Here is a 17,619-nt window from a genome sequence, read left to right as displayed (position 1 = left end):
TATTAGAACATTACTAGCTTCAAATTACAAGAAACAAAGATTCAGAAGAATTAGACATCAGGGATTTTACAATCTCATCGACCAAGAAATGCAGTTAAGATGGTTCCAGGATTGAATAATTCCACAGTTCAACAGTATCATTGAAGTCAGAAGCTCCTTCTGTCTTTTCCTTCACCAGCCTTTCTAGGTTGCCTCTGCCTCTGTTGATTGTGCCATTTCAGGTGTCACTTTCTCTCATACACCCACGGCTGAAGCCAGAACAAGGTTCATTCCTTCTGTGTTTGTTTATAGAGCAAAGAAACCTTTCCAAGTAGCTCCTAGCAGATGGCTTCTCATGGGGGTCACATGTTCTCTCTTCATCCAATTATTAGCAAGAAAATGGGAGGAGGCGGTTACATGATTGGCTTTAACCAATCAGGATTTCTTCAGCAACTTAGGGGCAATGAAAGAAAAACTGGGCTCTTCTAGAATGGAAGATGTGGAAAGGGGTGGTTGGGTAGGCCAAGCACAGCAACTGCTACAGACTAGTAAGTGAGGAGAGGCCAGCCAGTTCTAAAGGACCACGGAGACTACTATTTCCATCTCCCCAGCCGCCCTTCCTCCAACACTGTGCCCTCCAAGGGGTTATGTCTGAAGGTTGGGCGTGGTGGGGTAGGTCACTGCTTGAGAGAAAATGCAAACCAATAGCTATAACAATGTAGCAAGGCCTGTAGGAGCCTATGAAGGCACTGAAGGCATTCAAGAAACAGTGGCGTTTTTACGAAGGGTCAAGAGGAGCTCCCTCTATAGCTGTTAGTAGGGGCCAGTGCTGGGTATTTCAGCTAGAGGGAGCTGCGTGTACAAATACCTGGAGATGAGAAAGAGCCTAGCGTGTTCACAGAGCAAGCGGCACTGCAGTAGTGGTAGAAGAGGAGCTTAGGGAGGTGAGCAGAGCCACATCCCAAAGGGTAAGTGTAACTTGACAAGAGGAGGAGATTTATTCCTGGGGAGTCATTGACAGGTTTAAACCTGAAAGTGGTCAGACTTCCTGTTGTTCCTCTAAGGAGGTTCTATTAGCAAGGAGTCAAGACTTCTAGGGCAGGTATTTTTATTTCTTTTTTCTTTTTTTTTTTTTTGAGATGGAGTCTCACTCACTCTGTTGTCCAGGCTGGAGTGCAGTGGCATGATCTCAGCTTACTGCAATCTCTGCCTCTTAGGTTCAAGCGATTCTCCTGACTTAGCCTCCCAAGTAGCTGGGATTACTTGGGTGGCGTGTGCCACCCCATCCAGCTAATTTTTGTATTTTTAGTAGAGATGGGGTTTCACCATGTTGGCCAGGCTGGTCTCGAACTCCTGACCTCGTGCAATCTGCCTGCCTGCCTTGGCTTTCCTAAGTGCTGGGATTATGGGCATGAGCCACTGTACCCGTCCCTTTTATTTCTATTTTTATTTAAGGGGCTGGAAATCCCACCTGGTGTGTTGTAGAGAGATTTCTCATGGCTAGGGGTGAGGTGCACAGTTCTGAAAATACTTAATTTTGGACCTTTTACAGAAGAAGGACATCTCTTTTCCCCATCTATGTATTCTTGAGACTTTGTGGCAGAGCCTGCTATATGTTCACCAAAATTCTCTTCTTTTGCCTCCTGGGCACAAGCTACATTATGTTCCCCAGTGTCTCTGGGAGTTGAGTAAGACCCTGTGACTAAGTTATGGCTAATGGATGGTGGGCATTAGTGGTATTCCCAACTTCCAGGCCTGGCCCCTAAAAACCTCCCACATCATCCTTCATGCTCTCTCTTCTCATTTACTTGCCAAAAGAAGAAGACTTTAAAGACATAGAAAGGCAGAGCTACTAAGTGGAAGGATACTGGGCCCCTGAATGACTGCATGGAACAGAGCCCTCTGCCGACTTGCATTGTATTTAGCTTTACTGTGATAAACCACTGAGACTTCAGAGTTTTGCTTTTACAGCAAATAAAACATACCTTGCAGGTGTTTGTGCACCCTTGAAATACGAGGAAAAGTGACAAAGCAGCTTCTTGATAAAGTCAAAGAAAATATACTGAAGTGTGAGGGAGAGTACATTGATGAAGACTCAGAGGGGGCTTATCCGTGAAGCAAAGACAAGGAAGTCTCATCTTGCTTGGCTATGGTGAGGGCTGCATGATACTATGTATGTAAAGCACCTAGCATGAGTTGTCTCTTAATGGAATAAGTTAGGAAAAGTGTTTTGGATTTGGTAGCTATCAATTTTATAATTATCTGTAAAACAGAAATAATAAGAATATTTACCTTGGTGATTTTTTGTAAGAATTAAAAGACACGATGCTTTTAAAACACTCACTTAGTACAGGGCCTATAAAATAATATGGAAGCTTCTATAATAGTAATTACTGCTTCTTATCGACATTACTGATGTAAGACATGACTAGGCTGTGAGAGCAGGAGGTTTTAGGAGGGGGAAAGTATTTCAGGCTGGAGCTGTGTTGGCAGTGATGGAGGGAGGGGCAGAAAAGCAGGGGGGCGGCAGGGAGAAGGGGAGATGAGATGCATGACACCAGGTGGAGCAGTTGAAAAGCTCTGTTTACAGTCCGATGACCACTTCTGCCCAGACTGAACCTGTATCATTCCAATTGCCACCGGGCACACATCTCTGCAGCACGCTGGCGCCTAATCATATCTCGAGTGCTGTTTCCAAGAAGCTCAAAGGGCTTTCTGGAAGTTATCTGCTGGCTTGACCCAGCAGCCCTACGTTATCATTCCCATCTCACAGATGGAAAAACAGGACACTGAGTGGTAAACCTACTTACCGAAGATCACAGTGTGAGTCAGTGGCCTGCGTGCAATCAGATTCTAGATTTCTCCATCGCTGGCCCCTCCTGCGGCTCCTGCAGGCTAGCTTTGGGCTGGGCCGCCAAGCAGGCTGCATTTCTTTTTTCTCAAAGAGAGCTACTAAGCATCCAGATTCTGCATGGGATTTAATTATTAGCCTGATCCTGATCTTTGATGACAAGAAGTTTGATTTACAGACTAAATATTCTCCTAGGTGCTGGCGGACATTCTATACTTTTGTTCCTAGCGTTTATTATAAAAATGTTCAAATAAACAGGAAAGCTGGAAGAATTTTAGTCAATACCTGTATGCTTAGGAGCTAGATTCTACAATAGACACTTTATTGTACTTTGTTAACTGAACTACTTTTTTAGCAGATAGGTGAAGTTGTCACCTTTGACAATGATAGTCGAAGTAAGTGATGCTATTAAAAATTATTTAAATATCTGCAAATGATTAATGGTTTTAAAAATGGTTTTAAAAAATTTAAGTCTTTCAACTCACCAGTAGACTAGTATTTGCTACCAAAGTGAGGTTACAGTAGATTTCAAGAATGTTTGCATGCTTAGTATATAACCTAGCATGAGTCTTTAAAAATAAAATGTCATGGCATTTCACTAGATTGGTCTAGTTTTTAAAAGAGAAGACCCCCTCTCCAAAACAAACAGCAAAACCCAGAGATTTGGAACAGGGAGTGTGGCCTACCTGCAGCCCTGGAATAAAAATACACTTACTTACTTTAAGGATACTATATATACTTAGTGACTTCATACACATTTAGGGGAAGTGTGTATTAAGTCAAAAGATAGAAACTGCCTGACCAGAGACTTGAAAGGGCCAAATAAATTGTTAGATTAAGTGTCTTCTTTTATGGATAAGGCCCAGAGATGGCAAGTCACAGAGCAAAGGCCTTTCACTGACAGTATTAGACCAGTAACTTTCTTATTTATCTATTTGTTTTTAGAAATAAGATCTCACTATGTTGTCGGGGCTGGAATGCAGTAGCTATTCACAGGTGCAATGATAGTTCACAATAGCCTCGAATTCTTGGCTTCAAGCGATCCTCCCGCCTCAGCCTCCTGAGTAACAGACTACTGGCATACACCATGGTGCCCAACTAGTCCAAAACTTCTTATACTGGAGGCAGAGTTGCTGAAAAATACTCAAACGTCCATAGCATTTTTGTCTCTCCCCCTTCCCCCAATTCCAACCATCCTGGAGGCTTCGACATACAGGCTCTTTCTTTCTTTACAGGGACATGTGAGCTTAAACAGTGAGCATTAGTTATGACTGCTGCCACCAGAGTAGGTCCCAGAAATAGCCGTTTTGGGGCCTGGCATGGTGGCTCACGCCTGTAATCCCAGCACTTTGGGAGGCCAAGGTGGTTGGATCACCTGAGGTCAGGAGTTCAAGACCAGCCAGGCCAACATGGTGAAACCCTGTCTCTACTAAAAATACAAAACTTAGCTAGGTGTGATGGCAGGCGCCTGTAATCCCAGCTACTTGGGAGGCTGAGGCAGGAGGATTGTTTGAACACTGGAGGCGGAGGTTGCAGTGAGCCGAGATCGCACCACTGCACTCCAGCCTGGGCAACAGATTAAGTCTCTATCTCAAAGGAAAAAAAAAAAAAAGAAAGAAAGAAATATCCCTTTTGGGGAGTTGGTGGGGGAGAAAGTGTTGGCTGGGCAAATTGGCTTAAATGTGGATCTGAGCTGCCTTCATGAAGCAAAGCTGCCCAATGAATGCTCTTTTGGCACCACCTTTTTGACCTTCTTGGCCCAGTGGCTTTGCCCCAGATGCAGTTTCTGAGATGCTGATGCCTGGCAACTCCTGAGCTCCCTTGTTGTTTACTGATACTTTCTGGATGCATCCCCTGATCAGAAAAATGAATACACAAATAAACCCTATGTCACCGTTCTTCTCCCATCGCTCCTGAATTTATTCAAGCACAAAAGGGGCTGGTTCCCACGGAGACCCCTGCTTGCATGTTTGGTGCAAAGCGGACCACCAGGCCAGGACCCAGTAAGAGAAATCTAGCCCCATCTCTTGACCCCCAGAGCTGTCTCAGAAAGGGTGCTTTCTAAGCTCCTGACAGAGGCTTGCGCTGCAGGAAGGAAGCAGCAGAAACATCCCTGCTGTATCAGTTTGTCATCTTTGGCCTGTGCAACCCTCGCAAACCTTAATCTCTCTGGGCGTCAGTCGGGATTCTGTCCCTTGCACTAAACTCATTGAAGGCAGGGGGGTGTGTATGAATAACGAAGATAACTAAACAGCCTAGGCTGTGATATTCCCTGACCTGCCCCCAGGCGGGCCTTAATGACTGTTTGTGAAGTGCGCCAGAGCCTCAGATGAAAGGCACCCAGGTGAGCACAGTCCTGCCCCCTGAAGTCAGGACACCTGCTGAGCCTGGCTCATTGTGGGGTCCAGCTGTCCTTGCAACCGCTGGCTCTGAAGGCCTTGCCCTGCAGGCAGGCCGGCCGCGGAGAAAGTGCCACAGGACGCTGAGATAGGGCAGGGGACAGCCAGAGTTATGGGGAGGAGAGAAAAGGAAACGGAAGATACAGATAAATGAGTGAAAGAACGGAGAAGTGAGGGAGTTGGGGACGCAGAGAGAAAGATGCAGAGAGAGAAGGAGGACAGGCAACGACTCGGAGAGACAGGAAGGGGAGAGAGAACGGGAGAGGCAGGTCAGAGTCTGAAAGATGGAGAGAGGGAGAGAGAAGACAGACACAGGGAGAAGGGAGGGACTGGCTCCCAGTTAGGTGAGGAAGAGACAAATAGAACAGGGAGAGAGGGAGAAACTAAGAGGGATACTAAAAGAAGAAGAGAGACACAGAATAAGCTGGAGGTGAGAGAATCAGAGAGGTGGGGAGTGGGAGACAGAAAGGTCAGGAAGTGCACAGAGACAAGTACAGGAGACGGGGCAACTGGGGACACAGACACACACATGCACACGCGCACACACACGAACACGCGCGCGCACACACGCCAGCGGCAAGGTCTGGGGAGGGAGGGAATGTAGGGGAGGGTCGCAAAAAAGAGACGGGCAAGTCATACACTTTCGGGAGAGACATCGCAGAGGGAGAGGGAGAGGAAGGGCAGGGGAGGGGAGGGGATGGGAGCCCGCTCCAGCTGCCCGCCCCCCGCCCCAACGCCAGCATCCTGCGCCCCTCCCCCGCCGCCTCTTATCAGCGGCGAGCGCGGCGCGCGGCGGCCTTGGACGCGAGGCGGCGGCGCGGCGCGGGGCCTGATTGCAGGTGCGCCGGCGCCGCCGAGTCTGCAGCGGCCGCTCAGTGGCCGGCCCGGAGGCCGGGCGGGTGGCGGTGGCAGGCACGGCGCGAGCGGGGGCGCGGGGGCGCGGCCTCCCCTTCGCACGCAGGGCGGTAGAATGAGCCGCACGGCCGCGCGCCGCTCGCCCCGGGCCGGCCGTGAACTTGCCCGGGCCTCCTGCAGGGAGAGGCGGGCCCCGCTGGCACCTGCGGCCCTCCGCTCCCAACCCAGTCCACGCCCTGGGCTCGCAACCCACGCGGACAGGAGACTGCTGGCTACTGGCATCGTCACGAAGCTGCTGTGTTTGAGCAACATCTATCTTGAGAGAGATTAATAAAAACAGCGACGTTTTCCAAAGATGCCACTGTTCACAGGACATCCATTCTTTTTTTACTTGCTTGGCTGAAGTTAGCAGAGCCTTGAATAGCAGGGCCTACCTGGCTTTGCATCTCAGCTTTGCCTTTTACTAGCTGTGGCCTTGGGCTAGTGTCTTGCCCCTCTGCGTCTCTGTCTTCTCCCCTGGGAAACGGGAAGAATAAAAGTGTCTGGGTCATAGGGATGCCGGGAGGTTAAAGACAGGCAAAGAAATAAGTGGTTCAACAGTCCCCAACACATAGAAGCTGTTCTGTAGGACTGAGCTGGTGTTATCATTAGTGGGGCTGGGGAGGGGTTGGCAAAGGAGCTGGTGGACCTCCACCTCCCGCTAACCCCAAGGATCGGTGCCTCGGAGTCTCCTTCCTCTGAGCTGCAGGAGGCCAGGAGTCCTGGGTGTGCCTGCTGGCCTCCCTGCGGAATGGCCAAGTCAGCTGCTGGCTCAAGGTCCCATAGTCCTTCTCCGAAAAATGGGCCGTGGGCCATCAACCCCGACTCCAATAACCTGTCTTTCCCGGAGGGTTGCCGAGGATCCAAGGGTAGGGTGGCTACACGCCTGATTTGGTATTGATATCTGGTTCCATCTCTAAGAGCTCTGTAGCTTTGGGCCAGGTCATGTCACTTCCCCTAAGGCTCAGCTTGGCAATAGCAACAGTGGTGCCTAGGGGCATTGTGGGGATTATCTGGGTGCTGCAGCCCTGGAGCTGGGACTTTCGGACCTCCCTGTGTGGAGTCCTGCAAGCTGAGAGCCTCCAGATCACCCACCTTAAGATCCACCCAAGCATGCACCCAGCCAGGACCTGCTGTCCCAGCTGCCCCCAACCAATGATTGGGCATGGTAGAGGTGCTAGCCCCAGCCTCTCCTGCCTGGTTTGGGACTGCTCTGATGGGCGGTCTTTGCGGGCCCCTCCTCATCATCAGGCAGAGACTTTCTCGGACCAGACCAGACCTATCACTGCAGGCTCTTCCTGCCCAATCCTCCTTCCTTCCCTTCTCCTTCCCCTGTGGGACCTGCATCCTGATGTGCAGGTTCTCCTGGACTACTCCTGCTTCATTCCCCTTTCTCCTTCACAGACATCTCCCTCAGTAAATGTCTCATTCCATCTAGACTTCCGCTTCCCAGAGGACTGAAACTAACACAATAAATTAATAGGTAAAAGACTTACATACAAAACCCCCAATAGGTGCTAAGAACTATTATTATTATTACTATTATGATGATGCATTTCTGCTGTCAGCATTCTAACTGAATATCCTGAGCAAATGAGCCTTTTCTTCTTTTCTGTCCCATTTTCTCTCTATTCCACAAACACTTCCTGAGAGACCCTCCCAGATGCCAAGCTGCATGCTTCCTGCTGGATTTACAGAGCTCAGCCCCTGCGCTCTCCCTGCCCAGCAGGGGAGACAGAGAAGAAGCAAGGATGATAAGAGCATGGATAGGCAGAAGCAGCAAAAGGCAGCAGGCTGGAGGAGGGAGGAGCAATCAGGGAAGGCTTCCTGAAGGAGATGACATGTGTGTTAAGACATGAGAGATGAATGAAGTTATTCAGATCACCCAGACAGATGGGAGGATCCATACCCAAATAAGTTAGGCAAATGAAACACAAACCTATGGTGGGGCCAGGTGGGAAGTTTTCTGTTGGGAGGGTTTGAGAGTCTTTGTGGAAAGGGTGACATTTAATTTGACACTGTGGTATAAATACAAGAGTTGTGTTGCTGAATGGTTAGAAGAGTGGAGGGCCTCAAACTAATCTGCTCACCAGAGCCAGGAAAGTCAGAGACACGAGTGATGGGGAATAAGGCGGTCCCCTTATCTGCCAGGGGTTGGCTGCTCTCCATGTATAGTCAACGGTTGCCACATGGAAATGCAAGCCCAGAGGGCTAGATTTCTGATGTTGCAAGGAAAGCTGGATATTTTAATGTGAAATTTCCCATTTTATTTTATCTTGATGACTCAGCAATAAAGCATTAAAGGGAATGTAAACAAAACCAACAAACGCTGGGCAGGTTGAACAAAACGTATCCATGTACCAGATCTGGCGCTGGAAGCACCAACTCGAGACATCTGGGTTGAAGCCGCGATGCTGGAAGAGAGGGCAGACCCAGATATCAGATCAAACAGGACCTTTGATGGACGTGCAAGCATTTTACTCTTCAAGTATTGACAAGGCCTCTGACCACCTAAGTCTCCCTTGAATTTGAGCTTTAAGCGTTTTGGGATTTAGCATGAACTTTAAACCTTTTAAAATCAGCTCCTCCTGAGACAGCCTTGTGCAAAGGCCATTATGGTTCAAACAAGGAGGCCCCGAGGGTCCTAAGGCTGCAAACCCCTTGTCTGAGCACTTTCTTCCAGCTGCTGGTGGGTTTGCCACAGGGCAGAAGGACGCGGAGCCTTCTAGAACCACAGGCTTAACTCCCATTTCTCCCTCACTAAAATGATGGCTCTTTCCTTAATCCTTTCTTGGGGCTGGCCCATCTTTTCCAGTTTTCATCATCATTAGGACTGGGCCATGCTGACCCGCACACTGAAATGAAGCAAATGAAATAAAATGTAAACAGACCTGTCGAAATCCTTTCAAAACAGCCAAAGGGAAGTTCCTCCAAATCAAGGCAGCGCCTATGAGCACAGTAGTCAGAAAGGAAACCTTTTAGCTGAAACCAAGAACATTCCCAGCTGAGGTATTTCATTATAATAATGGCCTATCTTGTATAGGCAATTTAAGAGAAAGGTTAGTGGCTGAATACGGTTCTTGCCCTGAGAATGCCAGAAGGCTATACAACAGGAGCCTGTACATTCTTCAGTTGGAGGCAGGGAGTTTGATTTGATACAGGTGTATTTCCCTGGTTTTGAAGCCTAGGCATTGCAGATAATCTTTGTTTTCAGACTTTCAAGGGAGGCTTGGCTGATAGACTCCGATGGGAGTCTTTGATTACTTCCGACTACCCATTAGTTAATTGCTCAGAGGTGAGGAGCTTACAGGGCCGTTCTCTGATGATCCTCGGGGGTAGCCTACTTGCAGTGGGATTAAGTCAGTGACATGGAGCACACGCATGCCTCCAGGTCCTTGTGAATCCACATAGTCCTTCCTGTGTGTCCCAGGGAGGGCAGACTCCAGCAAGAGCCCAGCCGTGGTGGTGGTTCTGGGGCCTCCAGAAGGGGCGACAGGCCTTGGGAGTGTTTAGTTAACGTGGAGGAGGGAGACTTGCATTCATGGATGCATGCAGGGGCTATTACGTGCTCCCTGAGGGCGTGGCAGCAGCCAAAACGGAGTTGACGCTCTCAAGGAGTTGGTTCTTTCTTGGCAAATGGCTATTAGATAGATACTTATACAAATGGCTTGATTCTAGGTATGACACATGCAGTAAAGTAGGATAAGTTATGTATTAATTTCCTATTGGCTGCTGTGACAAATTACAACTGGGTGGCTTAAAACAACAAAAAATATATTCCCTTGCAGCACTGGAGGCTGGAAGTCCAAAACCAAGGTGTTTGTAGGGCAGCGCTCCCTGTGATGGCTTTGCGGGTAGAATCCTTCCTTGCTCCCCTGGCTTCTGGGGAAACCCTTGGCTGCATCACTTTCTGCTCTGTCTCTGTTGTCACATGGTGTTTTCCCTGTGTGTCTGTTCTCCTTTTCTTTTAAGGATGCCAATCCTATCAGATCAGGGCCCGTAGGGGGACCACATCTTAACTTGATTCCATTGGCAAAGACCCTATTTCCAAATAAGATCAAATGCTTATACCTAAGGCCAAGACTTCAACCTATCTTTTGGGGGGACACAATTTACCCCCTACTAGCATACTGGGAGAACTGATGTCATTTTGTGGTGGTAGGTCAGGGGAGTTGTAAGGCTTCTCAGAAAAGTTGAAGCCTAAAGAATGTATAAGAATGTGATGTTTGTTTCTGAGAAGTGGAAAAACATTGAGGTTAGGAAGGGTTTGCCCAGGCAATAAAGGCAACCAAAGAATCAGGAGAAGACCCAATGATTCTTTCCAAAGTCTTCCAAACTTGTGTCAGCAACCTGTAACTAAATCCATTCTTCTCTATCACACCAACAATATTACCTGGATACACTTTTATTTATTCCTAAGAAATTTCTTCATGCTAGGTTTATGTCTGCCATTGTACCTGGGCCTCAGGTAAAGATATTAAAATCAAGCCAAGGTGGAAAAATGAAAATCAGGTGGAGAGTGTTTCTGTGGATGTCCTGAGTGAGAAAATGGAAGAGATGCAGATCAAAGTAAGAGGTGTTTCAACAAAGGAGAGAAGAGATTAGGCTTTGGAATTTGAAAAAATGGGTTTGATTTCCACTTTTCTCACTTCTGAGCCGGCGTGAACTTGGCCACAGAAGGTAACCTATCAGTGCCTTGGTTTCTTATCAGCAAAATGAGTTACTAATAACCCCTGTGACTCCAGCTTGCTGTCCAGAATAGGTGAGTTACTGTCAGCAAAAGACAAAGTACTGTGGCTGGCATATAGTAAGCATCCAATAAATGCTGAATATCATGAAGACTTGACAAGGGAACTAAGGAGAAATTATCCACACATGAGATGTTAAATTCTAGAAGACATAGCCAAATAGCAAGATAGAAATAGAAGTGATAGCACAAAGCAGTGAACGATTAGTTGTCCAATGAACTGTACACATAATAATTGGCATAAGAAAGAGACTGAGCTTGGGAGCGGAAATGTTTCCGATGAGGTGGAGTCACAGGGTCAGTAGGATTTAGTTATGCAGATGGTGGCAAGGTGAGGGCGACCCTACAAAGATAAGGGGGTGAACAGAGTCATGGACTGGGCAAGTTTTAGGTGTGCTTTGAAAATAAGGAATAGTTTGACTGGAAGCAGATGGCCCAGTTGAAAAATGGAATCCTGGCTCATGTTTGTAAAAAGAAACCTGGGGCTCATAGTGGTTTCAAAACACATCCACCAATTCTTGCCACTCTGCCTATCAAGAGGTGGATGCTAATTCCATCCCCTTGGATACGAAGGATCTTTGTGACTTTTGGTAGAAATGATGCTATGTGACTTCTGAGGCTAGAAGGTAAGGTCATAAGGTGGTGCAACTTCTGCCTGGCGCTCCCTCTTGAGACATTCGCCTTTGGAGCTCTGAGCCCATGGTAGAGGGAACACAGAGAGAGATGACAGAGAACAGAGATGTCCAAGGAGCCCCAGCTATTTGAGCCCCAGTGGTTTAATCTCCCCAGCCCAGGCGCCACATATGTAAAGGAGAAAGCCTTCAAGATGCCTCCAGACCTGCCACTATCTGACTCTAACACAATCCATCCTGCTGAACCTAGTTGCTTCCTAGAACCATGAGAGATGAGAATAATACATGATGGTTGTTGTTTCACGTCACTAAGTTTGGGGTGGTTTGTTATACAGCAAGAGATAACCAGAGCAGGGCTGGACTATGAAAGTCAGCCTGAAGGGTTTGAACAGTGGCCAGTGGGAGCCATGGAAGGTGTTTGAGCTGTGAGCAAGATAAGCAAAGTGGTGCTTTAGGAAGATTAATCTGAAGGCTTACACCAAGTGAGTATAGAATAAGAAGAGACAGATGTGAAGACAATTGTTAAGAAGTGGTTAGAGGGTTGAAAGAATATTAACTGTAATTCTTAAATGGATGAATCTGCTGAGATTCTGGCTATAACCTAAAACATTTGGGACAGATTATTTTTTCACCCATTCAATTGTAATCCATCCTTGAGAGTTGAGGATGTGGCCAGGCCAGGGCATTTATCTGCAAGTAGGGTCCTGCCTGCTGCAGGGTAGGGAGTGTCAGAATTGTCCAAGGACTGATGACAAGGAGAAAAATCATTGAGATGGAGACAAGGATGCAAGAAGGCATTGTGTGAGGTCTCTAGGCCTATCTGTACCTCTCTCCCAGCTGCCGGATCTGGGGGTGTGGGCATGAGTAGTATCTTAAGTGAGTTTAGGATTAGCAGGTAAATCTTGGTGAAATCTCAAGTGTGTAATTTACCACATGAATCACCTGGTAGAGCATTTACATGAAACTTACAGCCTGGGGTGGCAATTACTGCAATTAAACAGCCTAAGATGCTTTGGAGTTGAAGGTACCTCCATTCATAGGCAACCTAGCAGATATACTGGGGGAAACTGGGGGAAAAAGCCCTCACAGGTAATTCCAGGCTGGAGTCCTTCGGATCAGCCACAGAATGTGCATGACCCTTTTAAAAAATGTAGAGTCATTTTTGGGGGAGGCAGGCACAGGGTTAGAGGGACCTCTTGTGTCTTAGAGTTTCCTCTCAAAAGCTGCATCAATTGACAAAAGCTGCATCAATTGACAAAAGCTGATTAAAAGCATTGACTGGGACAGTGATTCTTCTAAGTGTGGTCCAGCTCTGCTTGCCTTAGGATCATCTGGAGGCATGGCTTCCAGATGCAGAGTCCAAGGCACCACCCCAGACCTATGGCCGTAAGAGTGGCTGGGAGTTTGGCCTGGGAATGGCTTTTTTTTTTTTTTCTTTTCTGAGACAGGGTCTTGCCCCATTGCCAAAGCTGGAGTGCAGTGGTGCAACGATGGCTCATTGCAGCCTCAACCTCCTCGACTCAAGTGATCCTCCTGCCTCAGCCTCCTATGTAGCTGAGACCACAGGCACATGCCACCATGCTCTGCTCACTTTTTAAAAATTTTTTGTAGAGACAAGTCAGACTTTGTTGCTGGTCTCAAACTCCTTGGCTCAAGCAATTCACCTCGGCCTCCTAAAATGCTGGGATTACAGGCAGGAGCTACAGCACCTAACCTGGGAACGACATTTTTAACAAGCACCTTAGTGCTTGCTCTGAAATTTGAGAAACGTGGTCAAGTATTTTAAGAGGAAATTTCTTCCTGGATTTCTATCCTAGTTTGCACATGAAAAGAGTGTTTAATTTTCTTTTTAATTATAAAATTAACACATGCTCAGTGCACCCAATTAGGAAAATCTGGTCTGCTTTTAATAAGTAATTAAAGACGGAACATTCACAGAATGATTCATCTGGAAATGCTCACTGGATTGTCTTCTACTTACCAACACACATCTTTGGATAGTGATTTACAGCTGGTTAGCTAAGGGAGTAAGAGGGAAGAACATTTCTAACTTGCCTAAGTGGCCAACCACAGGAAAGCTGCCAAGCATGAGAACTCTAGTTTGAACCCCTTAGAAGTTCCTGGGACAGGCCAGGCTGGAACAGCAGAGCTATAATTGAATGGGTGAAAAAAATAATCTGTCCCAAATGTTTTGGGTTATAGCCAGAATCTCAGCAGATTCATCTATTGAAGAATTATTTATGATGTGCCTACTATGTGCCGAACATTTCTGAAACACTGGAGATGCAGTAGCAAACAGATCTTGTGATTGTCTCCAATTCTGGATTCTGGTGGGGTGATGTGCTCACATTGGTTGCATCCTGGCCCAGGGTCACAAGAAGAAAGCAAAGCCACATTTATTCACCTTTTCAGGAAAAGCTTCCCCTTAAGAAGAACTTTCTCGGAAACTTGGACAAAAGACAATTTCGTGAAATGCTGTTACAGAGATTTGAGAATCTCACATACTTTGTAAAGTGGGGGTCGACAAATAGTGATCTAGTGGCTAAATCTGGATCATTGCCTATTTCATGGGAACACAACCAGCCTCATTTATTTATTTGCATATTGCCCAAGGCTGCTATTGCTTTTGTGCAACAGCAGCAGAGTTGCATAGTTGAGACAAAGACCCTGTGGTCTGCAAAGTCGTAAAGAGTTACTATCTGGTCCTTTCCAGAAAATGTTTGCCAAGATCCTACTGGAGAGAATGCCATGTGCCTCAGACATTTAGATTTTCTAGACAGTCCATAGGATTGGGTAAGAGAGTGAAACATCAGGTCAGTCTGGTGCTCTGGAGTTTAAGAAAAGGAGGCACCTCCTTCTGCCTCTGCAATCTGGCATGCGTCTCTCTTGCTGGGTGGCATTCTTGGCCTTGTTGAGGTCAGATGACAATTCCGTCAAAGGTCACACACTTTCTCTGCTCTGTGGACTTCCCTTCAGGCCCCTGAGTGATGTCTGGGAGTCTCACCTTAATCCACCAACAAGTCCTGGGTGGGAACGTAAGCCTTGTTTGGTTCTTGAGCCCTGTGCTGCAGATCCGCAGATAACCTGGGAGCACAGCTGCCCTTGGGGCCTGAGGTGGATAGAGATCAGGCAGAAGGTTGTTTGGGAAGACACAAGGTAGGGCCATAAACCGTCTTGGCAAGACTCCCATCCCAGTTACTGGTTGGATTCTTCCTTATCCTCCATCTGCCAGGGTTCCTCTTTGTTGGGGGCTGTAATTACAGGTAGCAGGGTTGCTAAGAGGCTTTTAATCCCTAGATTTACTGGTTGGTTTTATGCTCCTAGGTGCTTTTGCTCTTTTATTCTCCAGCAAATTGGCTAGCTGCACGAGAAGTTCAAACCTTTGGTGTATTCTGCCTCCTGGGACGTTAGTGATGCTTTGTGAAGGCTGCCAGCTTCCACGGGGACAATTGAATTGCCCCAGAGCTGAGTTTTCATCAGTTTCCCAAGCTCATGACTCAAAGGGCCTGACCAAGGGCATGGAGAGGAAAAAGGAACCGGACAGACCACGAGCAGAGGTTTAAATCTCACCTCCACCCTTGGAAATTATCTGGCCCTGGGCAAGGACAAAGCCTCTTTAGACTTCAGTTTTCTTCTTTGTAAAACGACCGAAAAGGATGGTTGAGAGGATTGAATTAAATGCCATATGTTGCCAGCTCTATCGTAGGTACTCAGTAAAAGTGAATGTTTTCCCCTGTGGCATCTTCTGTTCTGAAACCTTGTGTGGTTCCCTTCTACTGGCCTGATCAGACCTAAGAAGGGAATGAGCCAGCGGAGAATGGGGAGAACAATGTTTCAGACAGAGTGGACAGTCAGCACAAAGGCCCATGGAGAGTGTGGGGTGTTTGGGCAGCACCTGGAAGGCTGGGGTGACCAGCAAGGGAGACAAGGATAGGCACTTTGGGGTGGGCAAATCAGCAGGGGCTGAATAAAGAGTTTGGATCTGATGAAAAAAAAAAAAAAAAAAAAAGGAGATATTCTAAGCAGGAAAGCAATTTGATCTTGCAACAGTTTAAGATGATTGCTATCTGCTGCAACGTGAATCCTGGCACATCCTTTTTGTAAGGGCTTGGTGGATGGTTTTGTCCAAGTGACCTTCCTCGGTGCCCGAGGTTTCAGAAGCATGACAGATCTGAAAGGGTTGAGGAAAAGCCTGTTTTCTTTCCAAGGCCAAGTTGAGAGCCTGGGATTCTTGGCTGGCGTTGCATAAAAGCTCTGTGATTCTGCAGGAAAAAGGGCATTGGGCACAGGTGGTGGTGTCTTGCCCGTGCTCTTCCTGCTGGTTGCAATCGTCTCCATGACTTCAGCCCGAGGAGAACGAAGCACACAGTGTGGACCGTCACTAAAAACCATGCTGTGTTCCCTGAGGGCTTTGGAGTCAGATCGATCTCACCTTAAATTGTGGCCCTGCCACTTTCTAGTGTCAGGTCTTTCCGGGTCTTGAGTTTTTCATTTGTAAAATGTGAACAATAGTAGCCCTGACTTTATAGCATGGGTCTGAACATTGAGAGGAGTATTGCATGTAATATAGTCATAGTCATTCAGATACCCGGTATGCACTGCTATTGTTTTTATTAGCTGCAAGGCTACTGCCGCAAGTTTCTCCTTTTGATAAATTTGAAAAATAATGGACAAATATAATGATAGTCCCTGTATTAATCAGGAACTCTAGAGGGACAGAACTAATAGGATATGTGTGTGTGTGTGTGTGTGTGTGTATAGGTGTGTATATATGTGTGTGTATATATATTTTATATATATATATATATATAGAGAGAGAGAGAGAGAGAGAGAGGACAGAACTGACCCTAGTCAGTTCTCTGGAGGGACAGAATAGGAGATATCTATCTATCTATCTATCTATCTATCTATCTATCTATCTATCTATATGTGTGTATATATATATATATATATATGGGAATTTATCAAGTATTTACTCACATGATCACAAGATCCCACAATAGGTCATCTGCAATCTGAGGAACAAGAAGAGCCAGTCTGAGTCCCAAAACTGAAGAACTTGGAGTGCGATGTTCAAGGGCAGGAAACATCCAGCACAGGAGAAGTAGGCTGGGAGGCTAGGCCCGTCTCGTCTTTTCACGTTTTTCTGCCTGCTTTATTTTCTAGCCGTGCTGGCAGCTGATTAGATGGTGCCCACCCAGATTAAGGGTGGGTCTGACTTTCCCTGCCCACTGTCTCAAATATTAATCTCCCTTGGCAACACCCTCACAGACCACACCCAGGATCAATACTTTACATCCTTCAATCTAATCAAGTTGACACTCAGTATTAACCACCACAGTTCCCAATAATTCCAATGTCCAGAATTTTAAGAAGTGTTAATACTTAGTTTTACATGTTGATTTGCGAAGTCTCATGGGCTTTGAAAGGCCCGGGAGTGACAAGGAAGAAGCTTAGATTTTATTTTCAGATGGACAGCTTCCTAGCTGTTGTGAATTTGGGCAATTCATGTCACTCCTCTAAGCCTATTTCTCCATCTTTAAGATGGCAACACCTCCTTCGGAACAGTGATACTTGATATTTATAAGGAATGTCATGGAAATTACATTTCAATAGTTTAGTGTTCAGTCCATGTTATTCTAATTCCTTGAAAGATGGCCATTTCTACAGCAGATAATGTGACAGGACAGCATGTTGTATGCTTAAATATGGGGTTCAGTATGCTGAGAGTCTGGTGTGGCCCCTGCCTGGAGTATTGTAGGTATCTGGTTTGAGTTCCTTTTCTTTGGCTGATGTGAACTCAGTGCCTGGGTTCTGAAGTGAAGGTTCAATGTTCTCTCTCTGACATCTAATCCTCCTTGAGAACTGGGCCATAGTTGATCTTTCCAGAAAGCGAAAGGCCCTTTGCTCTGAGTCACAGTATGGTTGGGATGTCAGCATTGTCTCCTGGAGCCGGAGGACCTGGGAGAGGAACTCCTCCCTGGCTCAGGGCCTGGACCACTGCCCAGGAGGATGTGTCAGCTCGGGGGCCCAGGCTTGACCGTGGAGAGGCTCGCCTTTGCAGTCCTGGTGCCAAGCAAGGTTCACTGCGGTCACTTTCAGGCCGCAGAATGGTTC

The 17,619-nt window shown here is 46.9% G+C and overlaps 1 long non-coding RNA gene across 1 annotated transcript; it reads right to left on the bottom strand.

Moving 5' to 3' along the window:
• Positions 1 to 8,377: 8,377 nt before the first annotated feature.
• On the bottom strand, positions 8,378 to 16,647 carry LOC144333244 (uncharacterized). The gene is made up of 3 exons (XR_013401756.1): positions 16,483 to 16,647; positions 9,015 to 9,070; positions 8,378 to 8,537 (listed from the first exon to the last, which is right to left on the bottom strand). It is a non-coding gene; the product is annotated as an uncharacterized LOC144333244 (long non-coding RNA).
• Between the last annotated feature and the right edge of the window lie 972 nt (positions 16,648 to 17,619).

This window comes from Macaca mulatta, chromosome 11, assembly GCF_049350105.2.
Source record: "Macaca mulatta isolate MMU2019108-1 chromosome 11, T2T-MMU8v2.0, whole genome shotgun sequence".
Taxonomy (NCBI): Eukaryota; Metazoa; Chordata; class Mammalia; order Primates; family Cercopithecidae; genus Macaca; species Macaca mulatta.
This window is presented reverse-complemented; position numbering and strand designations above follow the sequence as displayed.